Source organism: Lissotriton helveticus, chromosome 1_2, assembly GCF_964261635.1.
Source record: "Lissotriton helveticus chromosome 1_2, aLisHel1.1, whole genome shotgun sequence".
Classification (NCBI taxonomy): Eukaryota; Metazoa; Chordata; class Amphibia; order Caudata; family Salamandridae; genus Lissotriton; species Lissotriton helveticus.
Genome location: NC_136058.1, coordinates 166,587,160 through 166,606,254, shown reverse-complemented (window position 1 = coordinate 166,606,254; position 19,095 = coordinate 166,587,160). Strand labels below are relative to the sequence as shown.

Sequence of the window (19,095 nt, the reverse complement as noted above, 5' to 3'; positions counted from 1 at the left end):
GGTTATCAAAAATGCGAGGTCTTCCATTAACATCAATTCTCAATCTGGCGGGGTATAACACGCCATATTTCAGACCTACGTTCCTGAGGGTGGCCTTGACGCCATTGTATTTGCCCGGGACTCCTGAACCATGATGGTAAAGAAGGATAGTTTGGAGCCCTGCCGTGTTGTGTCTCCGCCTTCTCTGGCAAGGCGCAGTGCAGTATTGTGGATCCGAAAGTTCATGATGCGGGCAGTGATAGGTGGAGGCAGCCCGAGTTGGGCCGGGGCCCCAAGGTGCGTTGAACATGCTCCACTATGAATCCGGGAGTAAAGGAATCTTTCCCAAATATGTCTGTCAGCAGGTCTCAAAAAAGAGGTCGGGACGGCCTCTGGCAGTGGACTCCCAGGATACGGATGTTGTTGCGCCAACTGCGTGCTTTAAGGTCTTCATTCTTGACTGCCACATCTTTGAGGATGCACTCCACTTGCTCCAACCTCTTAAGGGACTGTGCGGTACCATCCTCTATGTCTGTGATGCGTTCCTTAGCCACATCCAGGCGCCTGTCGTGAACTTGGATTTTAGCTCCCAGGTTCGCAAGATTCTTGTCCAGGGCATCAAACCACCCATCCAGTGCCCTAAAGCCCGCTCTTATCTCCTGCAAGAGGGAATAGGATGGGGCAGAGAAATCTTCAACAAGGTCCAAACCCTGCTCAACCTCTGTAATACTGGTGCTGTCCTCTGGGATCTTTTCAACAAGTTTTTCGAAAGGGAGGGCCTTCTGCTTAGGGTTTTTTGCGGCCCATGCCACAACCACACGTAGTGGAGGCAGTGGCAGTGGAATGATTTATGCAGGTGGTAGCAGAATGAGGACAGGACAAGCCCATGAGCCAGCGATTGAAAGAGAGGAAAGAGCAGCGCACCGGTCCCTGGGTGTCGATGGAGCCGACAGAGATTACCCCTGGTCAGCTCAGAGCCTGACCCTCCAGGCATCCTAGTACTCTAGCATGTAGGTTTGGATGACCAGATGCCCCACAACGCCCAGGGTTGAGGCACAGGAGGGGGATGGAATCCCTGTGAAAGCTCGTGAAGGACCAGCGACAGATGGGACAGGGGTCGAAATCCCAGGTTGCCAGAGAGTCAGCGCGTTGGAGAGGGTGCCCAAGCGTGAAGCACCGACCGGGTCTCCATCAAGGCGTGTAGAGAAGATGGAACCCCTGTGGAGACTTGTTGGATGCAAGTGGCAAGCGATACATGGGGCACTGATGCAGGAGTGGAGGTCTCAGTACCGGGGAGGCTGCTCACCCACAGGACCGCATGACAACGCCAATGTGTGATCAGGAAGCAAGGAACGTGTGTACTGAAAAGGCACTCCATAGACCCAACAGGAGAATGGCCCCAGGAACTAGCACCATCGCCGGACTCCGCAGTGATGAAAGACAGCAAACAGAGCCAGAACGAGGGAAGGAGGCACATCCGTAGAGGCAGTGACTTCAGGTGGTGGCATGCGATGTAAAGCCTGTGACGTCACGGCCAGATTTGAGGCTAGGCAACGCACCGGTCCTGTGGTGTACAGAACCCAGACCGGGCCTGCACCACAGCTGCTGGAGGCAATCCCTGAGAGGTGGGAGTTACGACGTAGCCTTATGGTGGCAAAAAAGGGATGTGCTCGGGGATGGCCAGGAAAAGTACAAATGGGGCCCAGAAATGACAAAGGGCAAACAATGCGCTCCTCAGGATAGTCTGGTGCCTGGTCAGAGCACTGCCATGGCATGTGAGTGCCCGGGCTGTGCCCTCACCTATTGCCCCTCCATCGTGACTACATGCCGAAGTGCAGAGGTCCAATGCATGAAGGAGCGGAGGCCCCGCAATGTGCCATGGCCCCAAGTCGGCCCACCGCAGGTGCCTCCAATGTCGCAGAGCGGAGCTCCGAAGGGTTGTGGGTCCCAGGAGCCAGAGAGCAGAATGCAGCCAGGGTATGGAGGACCCTCAGCCTCGGGCCCCACACCAGGAGGGATGACACAGCCAGACGAAATGTGGGGGCAACCGGGCGCTGGGAGTGACTGAGTCACCTCTACCTCTCCCCCTCTACCGTGCCTGCAATCGGCCGGACAGACGCCTCCCAGGCTCGCTCATGGGCCCTGTCCCCACGAGGCCTCGGGAGAATGAAGGCGCAAGTTAGCATCCCGGGGCCCAGTTGACATGGCCATGCCCTAGCAAAAGGAGAGAGACAGCGGAGGGTGTCAGGAGGGACCCACACTCAGAGCACTCACCACTGGTGTTGATGTCCAACCCCGATCTCCTGCCAGCCTGGGCCACGGCGTATCAGCAAACAGGCTGCGTAGTAAGCCACAGAGTCAGAGGCCCCCCGTTGCTCCGCCCCAATCTGCCAACTGATAGTTTTACAGAACGGGGACCTCACTCTCCCAGAGGGCAGGATCAACAGGTGCTCTACATGTTCCACAGTCAGCGGATGCCGAGCAGGAGCCGGTCATAGCAACTTTATGGGGATAGAGTCTCTGAGCTGGGAAAGGCTGATGGAGCTTCAGTGCCAGACGCCCATCTTGGTCGGTGGCCTGGCCATGCCCCCCTTCCCTGTGCAGTTTCTCATGCACACACATACTTTGCTCTACTTTGTACTGGCCACTGACCTTGCTGTTTATCACTTAGGATGCCCATTCCCTGTGCAGTTTCTCATGCCCACATGTGCCTACCTTTAACTGTGGACTGGCCACTGGCCTTGCTGTTCATCACTGTTGCTGCACATACCCTGTGCAGGTTCTCATGTACATACTTTGCACTTTGTACTGGCCAAGGGCCTTGCTCCTGTCTACGTTTGATGCCTATCTATGTCATATGTAATAAAGACAGTTAATCCTGTTGTCTGCTTTGTCAATGTCCTTGCTAAATATATGGTTTGCTGTATGGGTATGGTTTAATGTGACACGTGTCCTGTATGCCACTTTAACATTGCCAATGGCTTGTTTCACTTTTTCAGAATTTGGCAGAAGTGACAGGCACTTCAGTTCTTCTTGACTCTGAGGCTTGGGGGTGCAATGATGGTTGTTTGTGATGACCTACTGTCATCCTAATCATTCTATGGTCAGTTTTGCTAAAATGTACACATGTCATGTTTGGATGCATTGCCAGCACAGAGGGGGATTCTATCCGCAGGATTGTAGGCAGGCTGGCCAGGGTCCATCATATCTGTGTGATCGTTCTTGATATGTGGACAGACATGTTGGTGTATGGTCATCTTGTGATGGTCTGTCTTCCTAGTCACATGGGTAGATTTGAATGTGTGCACTTGAGTGGTGATGAAGTGTGCAGTGTGAAAGGGGTGACTTTGTCAGTGGTGTTGATGTGTGTGTCCCCTTGCAATGGCTACTGCACACATGTGTCACCCAGGAGCCGAGTGCCTGTTAGCTAGATTTGTCAGCCCTGTGCTTGTGATTGTGTGCACATGTGGTAGTTGTAGGTTGTACACTGTGCAGTGTGTTGCTGTGTCATTGCACTCATGGGGGACACCTACTTGTTGTTGCTGCCAGTTGTGAGTATGAAGAGTGTTTAACAGCAAAGTCTGTGTTATGTTTTGTTGATCAGCCATGTGTGCTGTTACTGTTTGTGCTCACAGTGACGAACTGCTCAGCCACACTGACATTGTGGGTTAGTTTTCTCATGCATTGCTGTTACTTGAGCCATTTCTGGATCCAGTATGGGATGTGGGATGTGGAGTTATACAGATTTTAATTCATGTAAAAATATCACAAGTTTCCGATATCCTTCTTAAATAAAGAAACAACTCTTTCCCTTTAAATTTAAAGTAACGTGAGGACGCTGTTCCGTAGAGCGCTCACGTGACTGGGACCAGCTGGGTACTCTTTTGGTATCGCGTTGACGTCCCTGTTGCATTCGGGCCACGGAAGTGCTACGGAATAGGTAGTCCGTGGGGAGTCGTCGGCTTGCAAGTAAGAGCAAGGATGAGTTTTCTTTAAACCTGTACTCCTAATTACACTAGTGGAGACATATTTGTAAGACCGTCTCTTGCTTACTTATTTTGTTTAGATGGAGCGCGGCGTGAAGATTACCCCTGCCGTTTGAGCCCATGTAACACGGAACTTGTTTGATTACAGTGAGTTTCGTTTTTCTTAAAAATAATGGCTAATATCTTCCAAAGGATTTGTAGTTATATCCCGATGGGGTACTTTCTACGTACAAGGGCATTCACAACAGAGAAAATATATTTTTAACTTGATATTCATTTTCGGTACAGAAGTACACGACAGCGCAGTAACGATAGTAATGATCGATATGAGCTTTACAAACACAGAGAGTTTCAGTTGTTTGTCATGATTGGACCTCAGCATGTAATGGGGTGTACGGATTGCCGTAAGAATTAAAACCGGCACCTGTCTGCTAGTTTTGTCACATAAGGGTGTTGAGGGATGGTTAAAAGGTAACTTTCGGATAAAATGGACAATATTAACAAAACACGAGCTCTCGTTCAAGAGGGGTTTTTGTTGAGTTTTTATTTTGTTTTTTCTGTGTTTTCCTGTGTATTATTATTTTCTCTTCCTTCCTTCCAACAGATTACAGGCCCTAGAGAGGTCTAGGTGAGCCCCCACGGGTAACTTCCGTGAGTAATACTTGTTTTTCACATATATCCTCACGGTAGGGTGCGCCTTAGCGTGTGCATACCACCGGAGGATCAACATATAGGTCCTGAAGAATGCTAAGCAAATGTTGCTTTATTTAGCAGAAACATGTTGACCACCACTTTTTAGGACACGGGGTTTCAAATTAAAAGCTCTGAATAGTCAGTTTTTCACTTGCTTTTAACCGATGCTGTTTAGCCTTGTATTAAAGTAAATATAGGTTACATGTAAATGTAAATGTAATGTAAAATGTAACTGTATTGTATTTATATAGCGCACTTCTACCCAGAGGCCTCGTAACGCTGTATTCATACCGCTGTGGAACCCATCCTGGCTTTCCTGTGAAATGTCCACTCCTGGGCACCCCCAAGGTGAAGCCAGGCATCCAAGCGCTGCTGGGGCCGTTTTGGAGATTAAGCAAGCTATTGCCCAGAGTCACAGAGTGGGACCCATGATTAGACTAAGCACCGAGGCGAGAATTATCAGGTCTGGGGAAATTGAGTCCAAGAGCTGCCGAAGGAGGAATTGAACCCTGGTCCCGGGCCAGACCTCTGCATCAGGGTCTGCCACTCTAACCATTGAACCACACTTCCCCAGTGGAACCCAATGATGAATCATGCACCAACCAGGTTGGTGAGTGAGGGTTCTTTTAAAAATAAGATTTCTTTTTCTTTCTCTACCCAATTTGTTTTGTGGCACTCGTTGTGGAATCATGTATTTATGATTACTTAGTTTTTTGTCACTCTTTTGTTGTTGCCAAATAGGATGTGGAGTTATTCCATCCCCTAGCTTTGCTACTGATGCCTACCCATTGTGAGTGACTCCTCCATGTAGTTGTGTATAGTACACTCCTGACCTGTCCACTACTGACGTACACACCACTTCACTCTCATGTCACCTATCCCCTTGGGTTGGCAGAGTGTGTGCCTCCCCACCACTTCATTTGTTACACTATACTTTGTGGTGCTGATATATATATATACAGGACTAATGTGCCACTCATGACAGTTTCCCAATTAGTAATGTGTGATTGTCTTGCACGGTTTTGCAGTCCTGGTTGCTCATGTGCAGTGCAACTGCTTGGGCAGCACAGTCCTCTGGTCATGTTGTTTGCACCTGTGTGTCCCTGAGTTGAGCATCTGTGGGTGTTGGGTTAGCTGTATGTGCGTTTGCTGAGCTAATGCTACCCTTCCTGAGAGTGATTTTGTCTGTGTGCTGTGCTGAATTGAGTTGTGTGAGTATATGTTTTACACTGAGATGTGTGTGCTACTGATTTGGTTGTTGTGCACTCACTACTTGTTGTGCATGCAGTGTTGTGAGTGTATGTTGCCTTGTACTTGCCTGGTATGCATCCCCTGATGTCCAATGTGTTTGATTTGTGATAGATTGGAATGTGTATCTGTTGTGTTTTTATTGTGGATACTGACAGATGCTCTGTGTGTGATGTTCTATATGCATGACATTGTGTGTGAGATGTTAGTGCATTGTGATACATTCAGATGTGTGTTGCAGATGGAGTGTGCATTACTTGTCTGTGTGGCACAAGCAGCAAGGTGGATTATTTTTTCCTGAGCTTGTTTTGAGTGCACATTGGTGGTTTGTTCTCCTATTGACCTGACACTTGTCAGAATTGTGCATGTGCATGTGCATGCATGTGTTACACTATGAGACCATGTTGACCTGATGGATGGTGTGGTATGTCAGTCTGTGTTAGCTTATTGTCCCATGTATCCCAGTTTGTGTTTCCATGATTGTTTTGAGATGCTACACCTCTTGTTTGTGTTGGGGTATGGTGTCTGTGCATTGGTCCTGAGTGACAATGTTGTGTGCTCCAGTTCTGTCTGGGGTCCCATTGCCTTTCCACTATTTAGCTGGCCTTATGTGGTCTTGTTGTACGTCTGTGTATGTTGTTTGTGAGGTTTGTGCTTGGCTATTGTTTTTGAGCCAGCATTGGTTCAGGCATCCCTGAGTGTGTGTGTGATGTTTGTGGATTCACCTCAGGGAGTGTGAATGTTTGTCAATGTACTGACAGGAGATTATTTGCACCATTCTGTGTGTTTGACACTCGTGTTGAGTGGTCCTGGTGTGAGATGGGTGGAGGAGGGGTATGTGTGAAGGATCCAACTTGTGTTTGACAGTCATGGAGTGTGACAATGAGCCATGCGTGTTGTGCTGATGACATACACATGTCAAGTAAGTTGAGACAGATGTGTGGCTGATCATTTGTTGACTTCAGACACTTCCTATCATCTCTGTGCCTTTGCATGGCTTGCCTTGCTGTCTCCCTGAGTTGTTGCACAGTGGTCACTGTTGTTTAATTTCACTCACTGCGCCAGCCAGGTCTGATCTGATGGCCTAAGGGTGTTGTGATATGTTCCTTTGCTTGCATGTGAAGTACACATGCTTTGTGGCTTGCTCCATGGCTTTCCAGCATTGTCTACCTAACTTTTGGCTATCCCATTTTTTGTCCTTCATTGCTGCAGACATTTGCTATGTGTTTGTGGCTGTGTGTCAGTGTGGGGTGTGTCTGGGTGACTTGACAGGCAGCATGTACAGTTAAGTGGATGTTCATATTCTGTGTGAGTGTTCAATTTGTGATTGGACTCAGTTTGCTTGACTTGAGTGGAGGGTAGGTGTGGGGAGGAGTGTTGCCCTGCCCCTGAGCTTCTATGCAGGGTATTCCTCTTCACCCCCACCTTCTGAGACAGGTTCCCTGGTTGTTTGGTGTGTGTGGTGCATGGTCTTCGTACACCTGGCTGGTTAATTGTACAGAGGGGGAACAGGATGGACACACAGCATGTCCCCTAATGAGTGTGGGGGACCTAGTGTGTGTAGGGTGGAGGTATGGCTCTAGTTCTCTGTGGACTGCCCATGCCTTGCGCTGGCCCTGCCTACTACATTTTTTCAGGTTTTCCCACGTCTTCACCGCTGCAGTGATGTTACTGGGAGATTGCATTGATTTCGTGGTTGATGGGTGACCTGGAGGTGGAGACGGTATTTGGTGACAGGTAGGACATGTGTGGGTACACTTGTGGATGTGTTCCTGTCCCCACCAGAGTGTCTGGTGTGGACAGGAACTGTATATCAGCAAATGAGTTGTGTGTTGTGGTTGTGTGATACCGTACCTGCGGCGTTATCCGCGATGGTGCATTACTCGCTTGTAGTGTATTAGGTACAACACCGGAAAGGCATGTAAAGCTGGATCCATTGTGGTCCAGACTGGGTGCAGGGGATCGGGAGACTGGTTTGGTGCTCCGCTTTTGTGCTTCCGCCGTCTCTGGTTGGGTGGTTTCTTCACTGCGGTGTGTCTGGCTGTTTAGGGCATCCTGATTGGTACGGTGGTTGGGACATCATTCCGCACGGCGATGGGTCTCTATTGGCTCACTCCGCCGCGGTGGGGGACGCATTTTTATATCGGTTTACATTGCACCGTGGTGAAGGGAATTGGACTATGTTTGCCCATTATAATATAGCAGGCGTGAGGACCGCTGCTGACGTGCCGAAAATGAAATTTTCCGCAAGCAGCACGGAGGTGCCTCCGCCCGCCATCCTAATGAGCCCCTTAATTTGCAATGCTTCCAAAGTAATGACATACAAGACAAAACACATCATAAAAACTAATCCCATAAACAATATCCAAATTGAAGCATAAAAGTATTCTTTAAAAATATTGCCCAGCCGGCATTACCAACAGCAGTACCCCTCCTAAGAATAACAGAGTATGAGAATACAGCCACAATATGCAATCATTCAAAGTGGAGTCAGAGCTGGTCTAAAAATATAATCACAGAATTCGACTCAATTAGCACATTGTTATACTGTACCATACTGTACACATGTTGTCAAATCACATCGAATAATATATACAGCCATGCATGAACTCCTCCATATAACATAGAAGGGTTTCAAGTCCTCCAGCACGAAATCACTAACATAATACAAGCATATAAACAATCACCTGCGCAATAACCTACAGATATCAGGTTTGTAATCATAGTACGATACTTATATGCTCAGAGCGACAGGAGATTTGCAAGAAACTAGCACAATTGCAGCGATTCAACCGACATGCACCTCAAGATCCGCATTCTTTAAAGGCTTAAAGCATGCTTGGCCTGGAGATCGAGAATGTATCTTGAATCGAGTTGTCCCAGTCCTTTAACTCTGCTGCCCTGTACTTTTTTGCCAACCCTGTCAATAGCAAAGAAAGTAAGCTATGAGACATCACACTTATGAGCTGCAGAAAAATGTTGTGCTACAGGATAGGTGGCATCCACATTTAAATAGCTCTTTGGCGTTCTGTAAGTGTAAACGTGGTACTGTCAATGTATATAAGATTGCATGGGCAGCGTAGCAGATATACACAGTAGTCAGATGAGCGGGTTAAAAACGGTGTTATAAATTTCTTCCGTCCGCTACAGGACATGTATTCCCTGCATTCACAGTGTGTTCGCACATTTTATATTGCCCCATTTAAAGAATTCCCTGGAATTGCCAAGCCACATATCGCCTTTGGGGTTGCTAGCTTGATAGCCCCCACCCAGGAACTTGCCTCTCCTATATGTAATAGAGGGTCTCATATTGAAATGACCAACGTGAAATCCCTTCCACGCGCATCCTTCTTGTGTTTTCTGTCTACGCTCAGATGGGATTTAGTGTCTTTATAATATGCACAGCACTGATGAAGTACCATTTTAGAGCCGGAAAACGTTGGCTGGGCTGATGTTGGATGATTGCTGAATGATTCACTGAAAGAAAAATGTGGATAGAAACAGAATTTCATTGTTTCTACTTTATTGGATATCTGAAGGACATTTTTTTTTTACACGAGAGAAGGTTCTTGAGAAAACACTTCAATATGAAATCAACAGTCATTGAACTACTTAAGCACTCCCATTCTGCATAGGATATATATATATATATATATATATATATATATATATATATATATATATATATATATATATATATATATATATATATATATATATATATATATGTATTACCTACTTTCAGTGAATTTGTAAGGTTTTTTCTTTCCATTTCTTAACTATAATGACCCTGGAACCTTTGTTATTTTCAGTCATTTTCTACGGTGTTTTAAGTAGTAGTCTTGTTTGCAGAGTGTTGTAGAAAGGGGACTGGGCCTCTGACCAGCTCTCAGGAATCCTGCTGTGTACTAGGAGGGCTTCTTCGTCCCCAAGGTCCCTCAGGAGTAAAGTGGACTTCAGCTCCCAACCAGTAGTGCACCAGGAGCCTGGTTTGCAGAGTGGTGGAGAAAGGAGGTGGGGCCTCCAAAGACCTCTTGCAATCCCGCTGCATGGGACTTACTGGAAGTAGCAGGGGGGTAGTTGGCCCCAAGGATGTCCTTGGGGGCCAACTACCCCTTCTGTTACCTCCAGTAAGTCCTCCACTCTATTCTATACCAGTCTCCATCACTCCAATGACGCCCCTCACTGGACGTTATTCCACGGTACACTATTCCATTCTATGCCATTCTACTGTAGGCTACTTCACTCGATTTTGTTCCTCTGTATGCCACTCCACTCTTCAACACTCCTCTTTATGCTATTCTACTGTATGCCACTTGAGTGTATGGCACTTCACTGTACGCTACTTAATTTTATGCTATTCGATTGGAAGCAATCCAATGTACACCACTCCACTGTATGCTATTACACTCTATCCCATACCACTGTATGCCACTACAGCCTACACCACTCAATTATATTCCACTCCATTGTACGCTACTCTACTAAACACTATTACAGTCTTCATGCTCCATTGTACAACACGCTGTTCTATGCTATTACATTGCACACAACTCCACTATACACCTGTCCACACTATGCTATTTAACTTTATACACTTTATACAGCTCCGCTCTACGTCTCTTCAAATTACGCCGCTCCATTGTATGCCACTCCACTATACGCTACTCCAGTATATGCCATTACGTTCTACGCCATTCCACTGTAGACCACGCCACTCTTTGCCAATCCACTGTATGCCACTCCACTGTATGTTAGTAGAATACAGGGATATCTTTCCTCGTCAAGTAAAACGTGACAGTTGTCCCGCCCCGAAAGTGACGCCATGATTTACCAAGACTTCCGGTCTCCTGGTTGTCTCTCCCTGGAACTGATGTAGGTGTAAATGTGGTCACATGTGCTGGGGGTGGGATCAGGGGGGTTTGACATCACGTGTTAGTCTCGTGGCTGGGCCATATGCCTAGGGTTTGGGGCTATGCGACATCCCTTGGCTAGGACGCTCGACCTCGGACCTGGGGATCTGGATTCGAGTCTCGGTAACAACGCCAAAACGTCCTGTGATTCTGGGCAAATCACTTAATCTCCCCATTCCTAAAATGAATGTGTGTCCTCATGTAAAGTAACTGGTGCCATGTAAAGCGCCCTGATATCCAATTTGTTTCGGGTCTAGTTTGCGCTATATAAAAAAATAAACTCTGCAACCCTTGGAGATCAGGTGACCATGCAATGATGCAGAGGCATAAGCCTCTTTTTGGGGTGATCAGAATTCATATAAGGAGCTCCTAAGAAATCTATGCAACAACCAAGAGCTGCCTAGCTGTAAGAGATCGCTCTGCCGTCATGAAGAGATACAGACCCCTCATCAAAAAGACACCCTTTGCTGGCGGTCAGGACACTATCAATGGATATTATCTTAGCCTGACACCTTCAGTAATAGATGAGAATGCTCAGAAGAGCACCCCTAAAGAGGGTGGTCATGACATCACAGGCTTTTATGAGTACCTTGATGCCGGATGGAAGCGCTCAACCTGCAGGAGCTGCCTCAACTGATAACTCCTATTAAGTGTGCCAACAGCAGCAGCGAATGTTTGAGTACCGTAGTAAATGTTGGAAACAATTTAATTGACATGGAAGACATACAGTGAAGTAGTGTGGCTCACTGGGTGAAGTAGTGTGGCTCACTGGTTAGAGGCGGCAGACCCGAGAGCAGAGGACGGCCCAGGACCAGGGTTCGATTCCCGGCGCGGCAGGTTTCGGGACCAGGGTCAGCGGACTCGATAATTCTCTCGCCTCGGTGCCCACTCTGATCAGCGTTCACACTCGGCAACACTGGGCATTAGCTTGCCTCATCTTCACTAACGGCCCCACCAGACTGCCGGGGATGCCTGGTCTCACCCTGGAGATACCCATTAAGGGACCATCTCTCAGGGAAGCCAGGAAGGGTTTCGCAGCGGTCAAAGCGCCTTGGGACCCTATGGGTAAGTAGTGCGCTATATAAATGCCTATACATACAAGAGGGTGAAAAATCTATAGCCCATCCTAACTCACATGTCTATAAAGATATCAGATTTATGGATGAAGCGGTTCCGGAGACTGTCATTGTGCAACAGCCACATGCAAGCTCCAACAACAGTTATGGGTCGATGGACCTTTGTGACTCTCAAGATTTCAGAGCAGCTGCAGAGTCCCACGCAAATACAGAGGTTATTAAAATTGGTATAGACACTTAACCTATATACGGTTGTATGTTATTTATTTTTGTTTTAACTAATTATGTGTCTTTCTTTCTTTTTTGAACTGCATACAGCATCAGTAAAAAAAGCCTTGGTTAACGGAGAGCCTTCAAAAGTTAACGCAGTAAATTCCTACTGCTTATGCTGTTCAAAACAGACTGAAAGTTTCACAAAGCAAAACAAAAAGCCTCGTAAGAATTGTGTTTGTACCTACAAGAGCGCACATTTTCAAAAGGAAGCTCACGGCGTCCCCTACGAAGCCACATGGCCTGTTAAAGGTTTTGCAGTGACTGTTGTCAATATCTCTGTCAAACGTACATATTATAAACTTTGTTATGGTCATAAAATTAATGATCCACAGCAGGAGGCTCGCGAGTGTCTATACGACTCTTACACATCAAGAACAATCTGCAATATATGTTGTTTGCTAGACCTTATCAAGGTATACAAACTGTTAAGGTTGGTGTATGGGTTGTCTGAGGAAAGTATATATGTCCACCCTGATATTATAAAGGTCTTTTCAGCAACGCTCAAAGAGAAACGATACTTCAGCAAGCCCAGGTCTAAACTTGGGCGTATGCAAGGGTTGTGTACATATTTTGATAGAAGAATGATAGAAAGGTTCGTCGAAAGATGCACGTGTGATATGACATGAAGACTGTTAAAAAAATGCTTATTACATAGGTAGCGGTGCATCAATGTGTTATTTAATGTTACATGCTTACTCACTTTTAGAACGCGCATCAGAATGTCACGACTCAAGATGTCTATGAGTTACACCCAGGGTATATATGCATTGCCAAATTGATACATGTGTTGCTTAAAGAAAGAATAGCTGAAATACACCCTGTAACTCTGCGTTACATACAGATTTGTGAGCCGCCCACGACGATGTAGTGTAACAGTCTTGAGTGTATAGCCACATTGTGTATCATCACCTGATTACCTAAAACAGATCAATACTGGAAAAAACTAAAACTTGAATTGCGCCAAAAAGAAAGGAAATGGAGATCCAACTACACCATGAAAGATAAGGAGGAATTCTCCACAGCTTGTAGGGAATATAAAAAAAACTATCCTAAATAGCAAAGCGGCATATTTCTCAATGAAAATACTACCTCCCAAAACAAATCAAAAGATATTTTTAAAATATTGAATGATCTATGCAGTGAGAGAACGGCACCCATTCAGACCCCTACCCAGGAGTTCTGTAACTCGGTGAATAATTTCTTCATAGATAAAATCTCTGCTATCAAAAACAGCATCCCTAACCCCCTCAGTCAGGAACCACTGGATGACATCCATATTAATCATCTTACTCTTGATGTTCTTCCTCCAATCGACCCTAAAACATTCTTGGAGCTTTTGTCTCTGGTCAACTCTGGGTCGCCTAACGATAGCTGCCCACCACACATTATGAAAGAGGTCTTCTCGGCCTTACTCCAGAGCATACTCCCCTTCCTCAATGAATCTCTCGCGCAGGGCAAGGTCCCCTGCGCCTTCAAAAACGCAATAGTTGTTTCTCTCATAAAAAAACCTGGGGCAGACCCCACGGGCCTGTCTAATTATTGTCCCATTTCCCTTCTTCCCTTCATGGCCAAAATACTGGAGGCTCACGTGTCAAGGTGTCTCTCGAATTTCATCGAACACTCTGACTACCTAGAACCGAATCAAGCCGGATTCCACCCATCACATTCAACAGAAGGGGTGATCCTCGCAGTTCAGGATACTCGTAGAGTAAATGCTGACAGGGGCAACCACCAGGCCCTGGTGCTACTGGATCTGTCAGCCGCGTTCAACACGGTCGACCATAACATACTGCTGAACCGTGTCGAACAGGCTGGCCTCAGGAGACCCGCACTTAGATGGATTTGTTACAGTAACGTTATAGTTAGGTGTAATAGTGATGAGTTTGCTCTTAAATAAACCTTTGAAATTCACTAATACAAACAAATCTTAATGTAACGTTACAGTTAGGTTAACTTCTCAACGTTAACATTTTGAACTAAATAAAACACAGAAATTTAACAGTTATAATTAACAGTACTAACTATAAATTGTTCCCCCATACACTGCTTTTGATCTTACATATGACATAATTCATGACATATTCTATGATGTAATTTACATCACTGATGACATCTCAAATGACATCATTGATGACATCACTGATTATGTCATTTCCAGCAGTTCCACAGTCACCACTAGGAATGCAAAGGGGGTGCAATAGGTTTCTATACCTTTGCCCCTTTCCTTGTGTGATAGGTGCCATTGACTGCAGCACGTGGCAATGCAGCCACCTCCTATATAGCACACCCGTCCTGCACAATAATTATGCTGATCGCAATGCAGAAACCCTTGCACTATGGTGCAAGGTGCCTGCAATGGCACATGGCTGCAGTAAACGGACATGACCAGACAATACCACCAGTTTAGAACATGTAACCACCACCTGCAGGGGTAGTACACACATACAGACGTATCATTTCACACAATGTATGGAGGAGAAAAAACAATAAAAATCATTTTGGAAGAAAGAGGGAACAGTAACTGCAAAGCCAGGATTTTTTTTTTATTGCACAACTGATGTTGTTGTTACTGCCTATAGTGACATTTGCACCCTTGAGGAAGCTTGTTCTGAGTAGCTCTACTTGTTTTTGATGCCATATTTATCTGCTTACTTTAACAGCAAAAAAGCATTTGTCAGAACAAGACTCCCTTGAGGTGGAAGAGTCAATTGGAGGACAGGGCATGTGGACACCACCAGCTAGGAGGAGGCAGATATCAGGACTCCTACTGGTTTTGAACAACATCCACCTGTGTTGTCCAAAGAGCAGGCTCCACCACTATCTGGGCCAGCACCCAGTCCATGATTAACTTCAGAAGCCCCTATTCGATAGGCACTCCATCAGGACCCCCCTGTGCAGGCATCATCGCCTCTTCCCAGTGCCCATCCAAGAGAACATCAATAGTCCAGGAACACTTCAGTACTGACACCCCACAGCCATGTTGTACAGCTGTAGGGACTTGGCTTTTGTTGCAGTTATCCCTCCCATTTTGTGCCTCCTTTTGAGCTACTAGAGGTGTTATGAAACAAAATTGGTCCCAATGGAAATACAATATTTTTAGCATTCAAAAATTGATAATAGACACTCAAGAAATGCGAAACAATTCATAACGTTATCATAAAGTAAATAGTCAATACATGTTTGTGGAGATATTTTACATAAAATGAAGTTGCTCAATGGTGAGTACTCATGGTGCGCACTCCTGTGTGTCATGGCAAAGTCACTGCATCTAATATATGTAAGTCACCCCTACAGCAGGCCTTGAGCCTTAAGGAAGAGTGCATTATATTTTACATTAGGACATATCTGCATGAGCAGATGCAACGCTGTGATGTCTAATTCTATTGCTAGATATAGAAAGGGGAGCTGGAAAGCCATAGTAAGGTATGACTGGGCATTGGTCAAAACAAGTGTCCCCGCTTCATAATGGCTTTACTGAAACATATGGTGTTTGGTATCAAACACCTCATGTTAATAAACCCACACTGATTTCAGTGATGAATTTATTTATACATGCACCCAAAGGTACTTAGAGGTATCCTCTAAAACCTATCATCCCTCGAGGGTGCTAGCTGACTGGTTGAGTCCAGCCTGCCTCCAGAGACAAGTTTCTGACTCCCAAGGGTGAGGGCCTCCACTCTCAAGAGTTCAGGAATAAAACCCACTTGGGTGGAGGGTATTCACACCCAGAGGTGGCTGGTGACTTTTGAAAGTGGTGGGCATAAAGGTTTGGGATCAGTTACCTTTGGCGAGGGAGTGTAGCGAGGCACATGAAGCTTAAGACTCAGGTCGCTCCTTCTCTGCCCCTCAAAGCTCCTGTTGATGGAAGACTATGCTAATGGCAGTAGAGAGGGATAACGAACAGTAAGGTAAAGGTATACCATGCTAAAGACAGCTCTAACAGACACAGCGCAGTATGTTGTTGGAAATCCATGCAAAAAGGTAGTTTCATGTGATAAGGCACAGTATAGTGTTGAAGACCAAGCTCAAGGCAGCTGTGAGGGATTCAGTGCAGTATAGCATTCGATGGATATGCTAAATGCAGCAGTAAGGTATTCAGCACAGTATGGTGACTGAAAGGCCATGCTAAAAATGCTTCTCTCTCCACCCATCTCTCTTCAGAGACCATCACAAGTATGCTTGGCCACTCGGCCTCCATCGCTCCCTTACTCCCTCCCACCCTCCCTCCCTCACTCCCTCACTCCCTCCCTCTCTGCCTACAGCCCCTGGAGGGCATCAGGGCAACCATCGCTCTGCTATGCCTCTGGATTTACAATGTAAAATGCATGTTAATTTTTTACATAGTGCTACTACCCATAGCTTACAGAGTCCACAGAAACCCCCAGAAAAACACAGGGATGCCGAGAGTCCAAAACAATACAAGAATGGCCACATCTGCATAGTAAAGAACCGTGATAACGTCAATAGGTCTAGCTTCTGTATACTCACTAACAGGGAACACAGCAGCAGACAAAGCTTCACCAACAACAAGGAACAGTGCATGCAGACGCCATTGTGCAAGCATCTCTTGCTCTCTCTCTCACACACAACATACACACAAAAACATATACAACAGGTATAGCATAATCTTCCCTAACACATAGATCTGGTTATAGAAAGACCAGTGATAGTCGAACCAGAGGCCCCTGAAATATCGAAATGTTCCCCTTACATTGGAGTTACAAAGAGTTTTCAGAGAAATCCTTCATACCTTCATCTTCCCAATCCTATTAAGCTGTAGCAATGTACCCGTAAATAAATTCATCTATCTCCTAATGAAAAGATTTTCTTTATCAACATTATTTTGAAAAGACTATTCTTAACTCACTGTGTAAGTATTTACAATTTGTGATAGTCCAGACAGAAAACTTTCAAGCCATAGATTTTTGGCCCCGCTTATTAGCCAAAAGCGAATTAGGTCAGGGGAAAAATAATCGTAGTCATTTCCTTTTCTTCTCAAATGCCTCACTCATGTCTTCCGGAAGCAAAATTTTAATTTCAAGCTAGTGTATCCATGTACGTTTAACTATAAGATCACTTGTGAATATACTGATTACTTTGGTTACTTCCCACCCATTGATATCACTCATAAAGGAGATAATCTTGATCTCGATCATATATACCCACAACAGCAAGGAACTCTTCAGCATCGTTAAAGAGCTCTCCAACCCCAGCGCCTGCAACAACAACATCACACCCTTGCAAGACCTCTGCGACTCACTCGCCTCGTTCTTCCCCCGCAAGATCGCCAACATACACAACAGCTTTGGCGCACAGACCACGCACCCAACCACCGAACCAACGCCCCCCACCACCACCCTCTGCACCTGGACCCCTGTCAGCACCGAAGACACCACCCGCCTGATGAACACCATCCACTCCGGCTCCCCTACCAACCCCTGCCCACACCACATCTTCAACAAAGCCGACTCCATCATCGCACCCCAACTCCGGAACATCATCAACAGCTCCTTCGCATCCGCCGCAGTTGGAAACATGCCGAGCTGAGCGCCCCACCTGAAGAAACCCACCGCGGACCCCACGGACCTGAAAAACTTCCGCCCCATCTCGCTCCTCCCCTTTCCAGCCAAAGTCATCGAGAAGACTGTCAACAGACAACTCTCTGCTTTCCTCGAGACCAACGGATCCCTCGACCCCTCTCAGTCCGGTTTCCCAGCAAACCACAGCACCGAGACCGCCCTCATCGCAGCCACCGACGACATCAGGTCCCTGCTCGACAACGGGGAAACTGCTGCCCTCATCCTCCTGGACCTTTCAGCAGCATTCGACACCATATGCCACCGCACCCTGATACAGCGCCTCAGCAACATCGGAATCCAAGGAGCGGCCCTGGAGTGGATCATCTCGTTCCTCACCGGAAGAACCCAGAGAGTCCGCCGTCCCCCGTTCCGCTCCGCGGCTACCGAAGTCATCTGCGGCGCTCCACAAGGATCCTCACTCAGCCCCACCCTCTTCAACGTCTACATGAGCCCTCTCGCTGCCATCGCACGCCATCTCAACCTCAACATCATCTCCTACGCCAAAGACACCCAGCTGATCCTCTCCCTCACCAACGACCCCGCCACCGCAAAAGCCAACCTCCAGGAAGGAATGGAAGACTTTGCAGAATGGATGAAGATCAGCCATCTGAAACTGAACTCAGACAAGATGGAAGTCCTCATCCTCGGACCATCTCCCTCCGCCTGGGACGACTCCTGGTGGCCCCCTGCCCTGGGCACCGCACCCAAACCAACGGACCACGCACGCAACCTGGGCTTCATCCTGGACTCCTCCCTCACAATGAGCAAGCAAGTCAATGCCGTCTCGTCATCCTGCTTCAACACCCTGCGCATGCTCCGAAAGATCTTCCGATGGATCCCCACCGAAACCAGGAAGACGGTCACCCAGGCCCTCGTCACCAGCCGACTGGACTACGGGAATACCCTCTACGCTGGAACCACAGCCAAACTCCAGAAAAGACTCCAGCGCATACAGAACGCTTCTGCACGACTCATCCTGGACATCCCTCATCACAGCCACATCTCTGCCCATCTGAAAGACCTGCACTGGCTCCCCGTCAACAAGAGGATCATGATCAGACTCCTCACCCACGCACACTAGGCTCTCCACGACACGGGACCGAAGTACCTCAACAGCCGCCTCACATTCTACACACCCACCCGCCAGCTCCGATCCGCCTCGCCCTCGTCTCCGCCCCACGAATCCGCAAATCCACTGTCGGAGGAAGATCCTTCTCCTACCTGGCGGCCAAGACTTGGAACTCCCTCCCCACTCACCTACGGCTGACCCGGGACCATCTCTCCTTGAGGAAACAACTCAAGACCTGGCTGTTCGAACAGTAGCGACCCCCCCCCTGAGCGCCTTGAG

The 19,095-nt window shown here is 47.0% G+C and overlaps 1 pseudogene; it reads left to right on the top strand.

Moving 5' to 3' along the window:
- Positions 1-11,246: 11,246 nt before the first annotated feature.
- On the top strand, positions 11,247-12,794 carry LOC144802496 (uncharacterized; annotated as a pseudogene).
- Positions 12,795-19,095: the final 6,301 nt, after the last annotated feature.